This window comes from Coenobita brevimanus, chromosome 111, assembly GCF_032717465.1.
Source record: "Coenobita brevimanus isolate Jiangsu-jjx chromosome 111, ASM3271746v2, whole genome shotgun sequence".
Taxonomy (NCBI): domain Eukaryota; kingdom Metazoa; phylum Arthropoda; class Malacostraca; order Decapoda; family Coenobitidae; genus Coenobita; species Coenobita brevimanus.
The window spans coordinates 33,811,521-33,824,000 of NC_137064.1; positions in this window are offsets into that span (position 1 = coordinate 33,811,521).

Consider the following 12,480-nt stretch of genomic DNA (forward strand, 5'->3'; position numbering starts at 1 on the left):
ATTAGGATTATATTTGTTTAGGTTACGTCTAGGTCACTTTACTTTTGGTTGTTTACTAAAAAATGTCTAAAAAGCCATGTAGCATTTTACGTCCGCAAACTCAGTAGACATGGACACGAAAATTAAGTTTGTTATAAAGACACAGCAGACGCATCAGGGAAAGACGGATGGGAGGACTGACACTGACTCTTGTTTATAAGTTTTGGTCTTATTTATGGTCTGGGGGAGAGGGTGGGGGTGTGGGCGAGGGGGAGATGAAGGGGGAGCAAGGGAGAATGGGGTGGGAGAGTGAGTGAGGGAGTGGGAGCCGGGTAACACATGCAAGAAACAAAACCCAGACGGTAATATTTCACACACACACACACACACACACACACACACACACACACACACACACACACACACACACACACACACACACACACACACACACCGCGTCTCGTCAGCAGAAGCAGCAACAAAAGGAATGGAGAGAGGAAGTGAGGGGGGAAGTGTGGAAGGAATAAAAGAAAGTAAATGGAGGAGGAAGGGTGGAAGGAAAGAAAGAACCACGGGAAAGAAGGAGTGAGGAATGAATGGAAGGAATGAAGAACGGAACTAAAGGAGGAAGGATGGAAAGAAGGGAAGGAAGGAAATATGAGATGGGAGTAAGCCAGAAGAGGAGGTACAGGTTTAGTAAGAACAACGAAAAAGAATATTAATCCTGAGATAAATAAACTCGCCCGGTATTAATCAGAAAAATAAAAGTCACGATTTTTCTTTTCTTGGTTGGGTTAGAGGGAGATTTGAGGTCATTTCTATACGGTTTAAAATTTTCTTCTTGTTGCTGTTGTCCCGGGTTCGTCCGAAATGTGAACCCAGTGACTGCAGGCTGAACTTGACCTTCTGCAGTCCACCATCCTCCTTTTAGGGGGATAGGGAAGTAACTGAGGGATGTTTATCTAACCAGGCAGTTCAGCAGCCAGGTTATATCAATGCCACCGCGTGAAGGGATCCCTGTCCAGCATCTTCTTGTGTTATGCAGAATTTAAGACACAAGGAAGGAAGGAAGGAAGGATAGATGGAAGAAAGGAAGGAAGGAACGATCGAACGAACGAGCAGAACGTAAAACCTGTAAGAGGAGCCGAAGAAAGATAAAAGGAAGTGAGAGGCGAGATTGGGGAGGAACACCACACACACACACACACACACACACACACACACACACACACACACACACACACACACACGTATCTCCGGCAGTAAACCTTCACATTTCTCAAGACAGCACAACTAGGGGGCTCTTCCTTACCTCCGCGTCAGCCCACTTTTATCAGCACTTCGTCAGCAGCCTCTCGGGTCTCTCCCCTCGGTCAGCCCGTCAGGAAATCGTCCTTCGGTAGTTTTTCCTTCCCTCGTGTTTCCTTCGTCAGCATTTTGGTTTTTCTTTCAGCTCCTCGTGTTGTCTTTCAGTAGGTAGTTTTTTTTTTTTTTTTAGGCCATCGGTATTATTTTAGAGAGAGAGAGAGAGAGAGAGAGAGAGAGAGAGAGAGAGAGAGAGAGAGAGACTAAAAATATGTGGAGAAAGGGAAGTCGTATAGGTCTGTGTGTATGACAGAAGTGAAGGAGACTGTGGGTGTAATTTTGAGAGACAGACAGACAGGGACAGAGACAGAGACACAGAGAGACAGACAGACAGAGACAGAGACACAGAGAGACAGACAGACAGAGAAACCAACCTCAGAAGCATGTGTGGGTGATATAGAGTTGGATGTTTTATTGTTAGCGGACAGGTGGGTGGGCTATTGTGCTGGCGAGGTATATATATGTCTGCTTTATTGACTCAGGGTTAATATTGTCTGCTTTATTGACTCAGGGATAATAATGTCTGCTTTATTGACTCAGGGTTAATAATGTCTGCTTTATTGACTCAGGGATAATAAAGGATTTGATTTTCTTATTTTTTGACTTGGTGGACGTGAAGTAAGACAGGTTTATGTTGCTGATTTTGCACTGCGAACTTTCTATGCTGTTATTCTAGCATGTCATATGTGTGTGTGTGTGTGTGTGTGTGTGTGTGTGTGTGTGTGTGTAATAAAGACGAACTGAATAAACGGAATAAAGCAGAATAGAATTTTTTTTTTCTCATCCACGGGGCAACAAAGGCTAAATAAAACGAGTCTACCCAGAAGGCTCAACTGGCCAGCACTTTGTTTTGGTCACGGGTCGCTTGGTGGGACTGTTGTGGGGATCAGGGAAGGGCCAGGTAGAAGGTAGTACCATCCCCCCCCCCTCTCTCTCTCTCTCTCTCTCTCTCTCACACACTGGGAATAAATATGCAGGGGAAAATTGGCGAGAGGGGAAAAGATATATATGGATGGGGAAGTAAGCCGAGATAGGAGAGGGAAAAGGGTTACACACACACACACACACACACACACACACACACACACACAGATAGGCAGAGGGGAAAGAAGGCTAGATGAGACAAAATGTATGGAAAGGAAAATTAATCGAAAGAAGAAGAGGATTATGCAAAGAAAAATACGTAAAAAAAATGATAAATATTTGGAAAAGAAAATATGAATAGTGAGTTGGAAAAAAGCAGGTGTGTGTCATGGCTGTAAACAAAAAGTGCTGAGAGAGAGAGAGAGAGAGAGAGAGAGAGAGTAAAAAGCAGCTAAAAGGGCTGTCGCTAGCGGTGCTCCAGACAGGGCGGAAATACTTGACACAGTCCCAGGGTTGCTTTTGTCAGAGAGAGAGAGAGAGAGAGAGAGAGAGAGACAGGGGAGGGAGGGGGGAAAAAGTAGGCTATACTCGTACACGGAAACAGAAAAAATAAAATAAATAAACGGACAAACAGAACGAGAAAAGCATGAGGACGAGAGAGAGAGAGAGATTCAGAGACGTAAAGACAGGCAAACCATACACGAAGACAGACAGACATGAAGACACACAGACGGAGCGCAGACACATAACACAGTCTCCGGATCGCCTCAGTCATCAAGGCAAGGAAGCGACAAGACGAGCACGCTATTCCAAGGCGGGTGTTGTCGTTTTTGGCAGTGGTGGGGCAGCGAAATGTGCTTGGTGGAAAGGGACGGAACTGCGAAATGTCCGGAGATATTTTTATGTGCCCTTTTTTGAGGTTGAAGATGCGAGGCGTGTATGGTGTGTTTTGCAGTGGATGTTGTGAGGACGAAGTTGGGAGATGTTTGTGGGGGAGAGGACGGTGCTGAGAAACGTTTTCGGTAATGCCTAGAAACGTTTGCGGTAATGCCTAGAGACGTTTGCGGTAATGCTTAGAAACGTTTGCTGTGTTGCTTAGAAATGTTTGCGGCGGTGCTAAGAAACGTTTGCTACAATCCTTAGAAACGTTTGCAACAGTGCTTTGAAACGTTTGCGGCAGTGCTTAGAAACGTTTGCGGTAAAAAGGATGGAGGTGAGAAATGTGTTTAGGGAAAATAACCGAACTGCGATACATATATGGTGAAACAAAGAAAAAAGGACTTGCAGAACTTTTATAGTTATATTATGAGGGGGAGTTTGAGGGTATGAAAAAATTTGGTGGTAATTTGATGGGAGAATTCGCAGGGTAAAAAAAAAAAAAAACACTAAAAAAAAAAAAGTTTGTAGTATTTGCATGGGAGAGATTATGTAGAAGGAAACTGCGAGGCGTTTATGGATATTGTATGTGGGAGTGTTTACAGGGCCAGACGACGAAACGTTTTTTATGTTTATTTTATGTGGGAATGTTTGGAGGCCTGAAAAACGTTTGTGGTATCTTTTATGTGGGAGAGTTTGAGTGGCTGGAGATTCGGAATGTGTCTGTTTGGTAGTTTGATGTGTGTGTGTGTGTGTGTGTGTGTGTGTGTGTGTGTGTTGCTTTTGCTGTTGTTGCATTTGGCAGGGACGGAGTGGGGACATGTGTAGGATGTATTTAAGTGATGTGATTGAAAGATTGATGCTACAAGAGAGAGAGAGAGAGAGACAAATTGCTGAGTTTGAAATGGTGTTGCTGCGAAGGCTCTGTGCAGTCATTCTTTAGTGCTGAATTCAGGAGCGTTTTCCGGGCTGCAGCTGGAATTGTCTCGTTTTTCCTGTGTGTGTGTGTGTGTGTGTGTGTGTGTGTGTGTGTGTGTGTGTGTGTGTGTGTGTGTGTGTGTGTGTGTGTATAAACCCTTTCAGTCCAAGGAGAACATTTTAATTTCTAGCTTCACTCCTTTTACTCCAACCTGGCTTAATATTGCCATCTCTCTCTCTCTCTCTCTCTCTCTCTCTCTCTCTCTCTCTCTCTCTCTCTCTAATATATTCACCCACAGCCACATAAACTCCATGAAGACGCCAGCCTCCTCAAGCGTGGCCCATTGAAAATACCATAACGTTATGTTTAAGAGTAAAGGGAAGTAAAGGGAAGGACGTGAGGCTAGATAAATAGGGAGAATAAAGGGAGATTAGAGGCGGTGTTGATTTTTTATACTAGTGTCAGCTTTATTATCATTAGTAGTAGTAGTAGTAATAGTAGTAGTAGTAATAGTAGTAGTAGTAGTAGTAGTAGTAGCAGTAGTTGGGTGAGGATAGTAAAGGAAAATTAGAGGCTATTTTGATCTTTTATACTAGTGTCATCTTTAGTAGTAGTAGTAGTAGTAGTAGTAGGGTAATGATGATGATGATGATGGTTATTATTATTATTATTATTATTATTATTATTATTACTTATTATTATTAGTATTATATTGTTATTATTATTATTACTATCATTATGTCATTAATACTCGATGAATAAAACTGATCACTTGGCGAAAATGCTTGCTTAATATTTCAAGACAAAATTTCATAATGAACATCGATAGATAGATAGAGATAGATAGATAGACAGACAGATAGATGTCGTCGTTATCGTGCCCCCCACTCCATGAAATTTTGTGGCCATGGTAAGTAGGTGTGTTTTGAGGCGGCCGGTACCTCAGCAGAGAGAGAGAGAGAGAGAGAGAGAGAGAGAGAGAGAGAGAGAGAGAGAGAGAGAGAGAGAGAGAGAGAGAGAGAGTAGGAGGGAAAACTGGACACAGGCTAAAGATTAATGTAAATTACAAGTAAGAAGTGCAGGAGAAACGAAGGAAATCCAGAGGGTATACTAAAGAATAACACACAGAAAGACATGATAAAGACAAGAAAACTGGTGAAATTAGAAAAAAAAGGAAGGAGAAAGAAGGACGAACGTGGACATAAAGTGAGACAATGAATATAAAGTTAAAGAAAATAGAAGAGTAAAGAGAATTACACAGAAAAACGTGATGAAGGCAAAAGAATTGATAAACTAAGGAAAGAAAAAGGAAGGAAAGGGGGAAAAACTGGATAGTAAAGTCAGGCAGTTAATAAATATGGAGTTAAATTAGACACAAAAGAAATAATGACAGTGTTTACCCCATCAGTGTAACAGTTTATTTCCTTGTTTCTTCCTCTTCCTACGAATTTCTTCCTCCTAGGGTGAACTGCTGTCAAGGAATATCTAATCCCTGTCAGCCTAGATTTCTCTCACCTGAACAAAACCGTCTTAATCTTACCCTGAATATAAGACCTAAATCCCGCCTTAGAAACTGAAGGATTAATTAGTTTGAAGCCTTTTGACTATACTCCTTTCATCTCTACCTGGCCCAGATATTCGCCCTTTTGCAGCTTATTTCGCGTAGCTCAGTGGAAGAATAAGGTAACGCTACGATTCTGCGTCCTTTCTGTAGCACTTCTTTGTGACTAGCATCCTACTCTGGTGTTATTCTTTTGTTACAGCTGAGTATTCCAGATGAGATGGTAATTTTAGGCTAGGTTAGAGTGAATAGGGTATTGCTGGATTTTTCTCAGAAGAACAATATTGTCTGTAATAAATCTGAGTAAAGGGAGCTAGTTGGACCATTGCAGGGAAGGAGATAAAATAGAAAAAAAAAAGAAAGTAAGAAAAAGAAAGAAAGAAGAAAGTAGGAAAGGCAAGATAAGACAAAAATAAGGATATATGGAAAGCGAGTGAAATTGGAGAAAGAGGTGGACGTCTAAAAGAAAGGAAAAAACGCGAGAAAAGAAAGAGCGTGCTTGTTCACATATTCCAAATGGTCCCCAAGAAGATTGAACTGTCGAGGAAGTTTGCTGAGAGAGAGAGAGAGAGAGAGAGAGAGAGGGAGGGAGAGAGAGAGAGTGTGTGTGTGTCCGTGTGTCTGTGTGTTAGGTGGGCTATCATGAGGTGTCTTCTTCTCATTTTTCTTTCTTCCTTCTTTCCTCCTCCCTCCCTACCTTCCTCCTCCGTCCCTACCTTCCTCCTCCCTCCCTACCCCCTCTCCTTCCCATGCTCCATCTTCTCCCTTACTGTTTCACGCCCCCTGCTCCATCCAGCTTTCCACTTTTCTCCCATCTCTCTGTCTTCCCTGCCCTCTCCCTCTGCCTTATTTCTCTGCTTCCTCTTCTCCTTTCCTTCCTCTTTCTTCCTTCCTTCCCCACACGTCCCACCTACTCCTTTCCTCGTCTCCACTCTGTCTTTTCTTTATCACTTTCCCCTCCTACCCTCCTACCCCTTCCCCATTCTCTCTCTTCCTCCCCTTCTACTCCCCCTCCCTACGCTCCATCTACTTATTTTCCTGTACTGTTTCCCTTCTGTCTCCTCCTTCCCTTCACTTTAGAATCCCATCATCTTCTCCCTCCCCTCCCCTTCCCTCCATTCCTCTCTCCCTTCCCTTTCCGCCCTCTTTCTCCTCCTTCCTTCCCCTCCTCCTTTCCCCTCTTTCTTTCCCCTCCATCCGTCCCTTCCTCTCATCCCCTCCCATTCCATCCTTATCATAATGTAATGCATCCCATAACCCAACGCTACCCTTTGACTGAATTGAGGTAGGCAAGAATGTATGTATTTATGTATGTATTTATGTTTGTATGTATGTGTGTAGGCATGAATGTATGAATGTACTTGTCCCTCTAGCTATCTATCTATATCTATTTATTTATTGCAGCATCTGAATATATTGCAGTATTTCATATATTTTCGTCCATATTACAGTATTCGCCTTGCCTTTATCAATATCTTTCTTTTCTCTCTGGACGCCTGTGTTTACTCTCACGACACTCGTAGTTTCCCTCAGAGCTCCCATAGAGACACAAATTTCTCTCTCTCTCTCTCTCTCTCTCTCTCTCTCTCTCTCTCTCTCTCTCTCTCTCTCTCTCTCTCTCTCTCTCTCTCTCCCTCCCTCCCTCCCTCCCTCCCTCCCTCCCCTGCTTCTCCCCATCCCGCCTCCCCTGCCCACCCATTTCCCAATCCCTGGTTCTCTCCTCAAACTTTCTAGCGGTCATCTCTCTCCGTCTTACAGTGTCTCTCGCCTCTCTCCCCATCTCTTATCGCCTCTTATCTACTTCTCCAGCCCTTCCTTGCCCTTTCTCATCGTCTGTAGCCCTTTCCTTGCCGTTTCTTGAGCCCTGCCCTTGCCCTTTCTTTCGTGTTTTGTTTCTCTGTCCTTTCTCTTTCTTCTCTCTTTTTCTTTTCTTGTGTTTCTTCTGTTTCAACTTCCTCTCTCACCTTCCCATATCGCATCGTAACTACGTCTTTATCCCTTCCTTCCTTCCTTTCATCGCTCCTGAAGTTTTAGGCTCCGAATTTTTTCATTCTTCCTAATTGTTCCTTCAGTGTCCGTTTCCTCTTTCGTCATCTCATATCGCCCCTCCTTATACGTTCCTTCCTTCATTCATTCATTCATTCCTTCATTCATTCATTCATTCATTCATTCATCGGTCCTGAAGCTGTAGGCTCTGAATTTTTTCCATCTTCCTTATTGTTCCTTCAGTGTCCATTCCCTCTTTCGCCATCTCATGTCGCCTTTTCTTATACATTCCTTCCTTCCTTCCTTCCTTCCTCTCAAAGGGTTTATGTTGTGATATTTTTGACATCAATGGTGAGCGTTCTTTTTTCCATCACTTTTTCTTCCCTTATGGTGCTTTCTTCCAATGTCTTTCTTTTTCTAGTTTCTTTTTCAGTTACATTTTCTTCTTTTTTGTTGCCTTCCCCTTTCTTTCTTTTCTTACTTTCTTTGCCATTATTCGTTTGCTATTTCTCCCTCCCATACCTTTGTTTTTGTTTTTTGTTTTTCGTCGATTTAGTGATTTTCAGTAATTTTTTTCTTCCAGTCCCTGTGATGAGCTTATTGTTTTGCGATATTATTCCATTTTCTCTCTCTTATCCGTGTCTCGTTCCCCCAGATTTCTAGTAACCCTTTATCTTCGTCTTCCTCTCCCTTTCGTTCAGGTTTAAACTGCTAACTCCAGATTCCTATTGTGATTTAAGTTTTGACACAGGACGAACGACTTTGAAATATACTGTATACTGTCCTCTCTCTCTCTCTCTCTCTCTTTCTCAGATCGACTACCTCTTTCATCTAAGTAACTTCATTGTGTTCATATCTCGTCTTTTCGATACCCTGTGTCATATTTTCCTTCCTTATATTCAGTTATTATCCCTCAATTTATTTATAACCATTCACACCCATCTATCGACTCATTTCCCCACTCACCTCTCACCCCACTCATCTGCCTTATTCATTCCCGTACTCCACTATCACCTCACTCATCTCCTGCTTTCCCTCAGATCCGACACAGCTTCCCTTTCCCCCCCTCTGTTTAATTTCCTTCCCTCGTTTAATTTGGATCATCCGCCTCCCATCGTCTCATTTCCTCACTCTCCTCTCACCCCAGGCATCTCTCACCCTCCCTCAGACATTTCCACGTAAATCCTTCTCCCCTCTCTCTTCAATTTCTTCCCCTCATTTAGTTCGATCTTCCCATATCCATCTTCCATCGTCTTATTTCTCAACTCCCCTCTCGTTTCGGCAGCCTTCCCTTCCTACTCCCCTCCCTGTTACACCCATACTACTCTGCTCCCCTCCCTGTTACTCCCACACTACTCTACTTCCCTCCCTGTTACTCCCACACTATACTCCCCTCCCCGTTACTCCCACACTACTCTACTCCCCTCTCTGTTACTCCCACGCTGCCCTCCTCCCCTCCCTCTTCATTTTTTTCCCCTTCACTTTGTATCATTTATATACATCCCCCATCGCATCATTCTTCTATTTCAATGACACCTTAAACTCCATCCTTTAGGTCCATGCCTCTCTTAAGTCTCCCCTCTCCCCTACTCCTCTCCCTCCTCTGTCTCACCTCTCTCTCTCTCTCTCTGCTGTTCCTTCCATCCATTAAATCTCCCTCTCCATCCCTAAACCTCTCCATTCTCCTCATACGGACCCGCTCTCCCTCCACAATTCTCCTCCACACCCCTGCCTTTTTTACCTCTGTCTCTCCACCGTTTCTTCCATTCCTACAATTTTCTCTCCCCACTCCCCACACCTCCCTACACTCCTCATAGTCCTCCTGTCCACTCCCCTTTTCTCCTCCACACCCCTCCCTCCCTTCCTAGTCGCACCCCTGTCTCCCCTTCTGTCTTATTTTGTCTCTCCAACCATCCCCCTCAGATTTCCTCCTCCCATCCCTAATCCTCCCCATTCTCTTCATACATTCTCTCTCCTTTCCCCACCATCTTCTCCACACCCCTCCCTCCTCTGTCTCACTTCTATCTCCCCTTCTGCCTTACCTCTATCTCTCCACGGTTCCAATCATCCCTCAGATCTCATGCTTCCATCTCCCCACTCTCCTTATGCAGCCCTTGCTTTGTCCACCTCTTCTCCTCCACACCCTTCCCTCCTCTGTCTCACCTCTATCTCTAGATCTGTCTTATCTCTGTCTCTCCACCGTTCTTACCATCCTCCAGATTTCTGCTTCCCCGTCCCCTATCTTCCCACCCTCTCCTTCTCACCCTTCCGTCCTCTCTCTCTCTCTCTCTCTCTCTCTCTCTCTCTCTCTCTCTCTCTCTCTCTCTCTCTCTCTCTCTCTCTCTCTCTCTCTCTCTTCTGCTGTGATTGAGGTTGAGGAAGTGTGTCGAGTGGAAGATTAATGAGAGAGGAAGCAGGGGACCATTTGGCTAAGTGAGGCACCCTGCACTGAGATGATATTAAGATGATCGCAGGGACGCTCCCTGCCGATATGAGCACCACTGAGAATTGGACCTGTGTGTGGCTGAGAATAGGAGGAGCGGTGTGTGTGTGTGTGTGTGTGTGTGGATAGGTGTGAATGATGGATGTGGCTGTGGGTAAATGTTTCGTAAAGGGCATTAAACGTATCGGGGCTTGAAACGTTTGTGTTAGCTGGGTGTGATGGATGTGGTTTTGGAGGAACGTTTATTGAGTGATTAAACGTATCTTCACTGCAAACGTTTGATTAGCTATATGTGATGGACGTGATTTTGACAGAAATATTTTAGAAGATTATTAAATATATCTTCATTGGAATTCTTTGAGTGGCAGTATGAGATTGACGTGAGTGTGAACGAATATTATTTAGAAATATTAATCGTATTCACCATTGCCAGCCATTGTGAAAAAGGGGTGGATCACTCCCTAGACTTTTAGCGTAGCCCCATTTTAAGGTCCTGAAGTTCCCGCATCTGATACATTTGTATTTGTTTATGAGGGGCATTAGCAGTGTCAGAAATTGCAAATGTGTGAGTCGATATGTATGATGGACGTGAATTAGAATGTGGGAGGTACTACACATTTCAGGCTTGGATGTGTGTGAAGAGCTGTAGAGGATGGGAAGCTGGATGACTCACAGCGCAAGGTATTAAACGTTTGAGTATGCGAAAGGTGAATGAAAGCTAGGATGAATCATTGTATGAGGCCTATAAACTGAGGATAAATCTATGAGTGAGGCTGATAAATCATACGCAAGTTTAAAATAGGCCAATTGCTGCTTGTGACATATCGAGTTGGGCTATAAAATCTTTCAGGTTTGGAAATATTTGTGAGAGGCATAAAACGTTTCAAGATTGGACATTTTTGAGGCTTGGTCTAAAAACGTTTCAAGACTGGAAATATCTAAGGCTTCATGTAAAACGTTCTTGGACTGGAAATGTGTGAGAAGAGGTGTACGATGAATGTTGAGTGTCTGGGAGAGTTTGTGCGAAGGGTAAACATTTCAGAAATTGAATTTGTTTTGGTAATAATGTAGGATTGGTGTTGGATGTGGGTGTGTGTTGAGGCATGAGTCGTGAGGGAATAATATACATAATCGCCAGCACTGGGGCATTGACAAGAGTTAATGTTGGCGTTAACTCAGCCTCCCCCCCCCTCTCTCTCTCTCTTTCTCTCTCTCTGTCACACACACACACACACACACACACACACACACACACACACACACACACACGCACACACTTTAATTCTCCAATCACGCGTCTCCTCTGAAGCGACCTATTTTTCAGTCAAATAATAATGATGCTGCTGCTGATGATGATGATAAAATAATAACCAAACTCACAGCTGTCACTAAGTGCAGAAAAGGAGGGTGAAAAGACTCCAATCGCATTACCGCTAAATACATTGGTGCGTAAAAAAAAAAAAAAAAAAAAAAAGGAAGAACTCGGAAAAAGCTGAAAAAAATAGTGATAGAATATTAAACGAGGCTTGAGAGAGAGAGAGAGAGGGGGGGGGGAGACAGGGCCAGCTCAGGAGTAGGTCACCAGCATAATACCTGACACGATCAATAGATGGCAGCACACACCAGTTTCCTCCCTCGCCTCGCTAACCTCCCCGCACACACACACACACACACACACACACACACACACACACACACACACACACATCTCAAACTTACCCGTGCGATTAAGATTATTTACTCTTTCTCTCTCTCTCTCTCTCTCTCTCTCTCTCTCTCTCTCTCTCTCTCTCTCTCTCTCTCTCTCTCTCTCTCCTGTACCTCAAGGTTATGCCAAGGTTTCCCACACCAGTGTTACTCTACCACGTGACCTAGTTTCTCTCTCTCTCTCTCTCTCTCAGAAGTTGCATTCACCCAAGTATTTTCTTTTTCTTCCTTCCCACGCTCCTAAGTTTTTTTTTTCCTCCCCTGCTTTCTTTTTCATCTCTTCCTCCCATACCTAAAGGTTGTGTAAGAGAGAGAGAGAGAGAGAGAGAGAGAGAGAGAGAGGGTTAAGTGGAGTCTCTTTTTTATCTCTTTCTCCTTCGCGTGTTGTCGGACAGAAATGTGTGAGAAAAAGTCTGAACATTTTTTAGCTAGAGTCCTTTTCTTTCCCCTCAACTCCCCTCATCCCCACACCTCTCTGCCACATACCCTTACTCTCTCTCTCTCTCTTTCTCTCTCTCTCCTCAACAACCTCATAACATTCCTTCTTCATTACGGCGGGCATGCAGCACCCGTCTAGATACACACACTCCTTCTTTCTCAGTCCATCTCTCAAATTCAGGAGTTAATTGGTTATCTCTGTTTTTCATGTATGCATTTGGTTGACCCGGGATATGTCTTCTTTCTTTTCCATTTCCCACTGCCTACGACCTCTAGTCTATTTTTTTTTTTCCACAATGCTTCAAGGTATCTCAGAATGGATGCCTCTTGAACTCGGCTGGC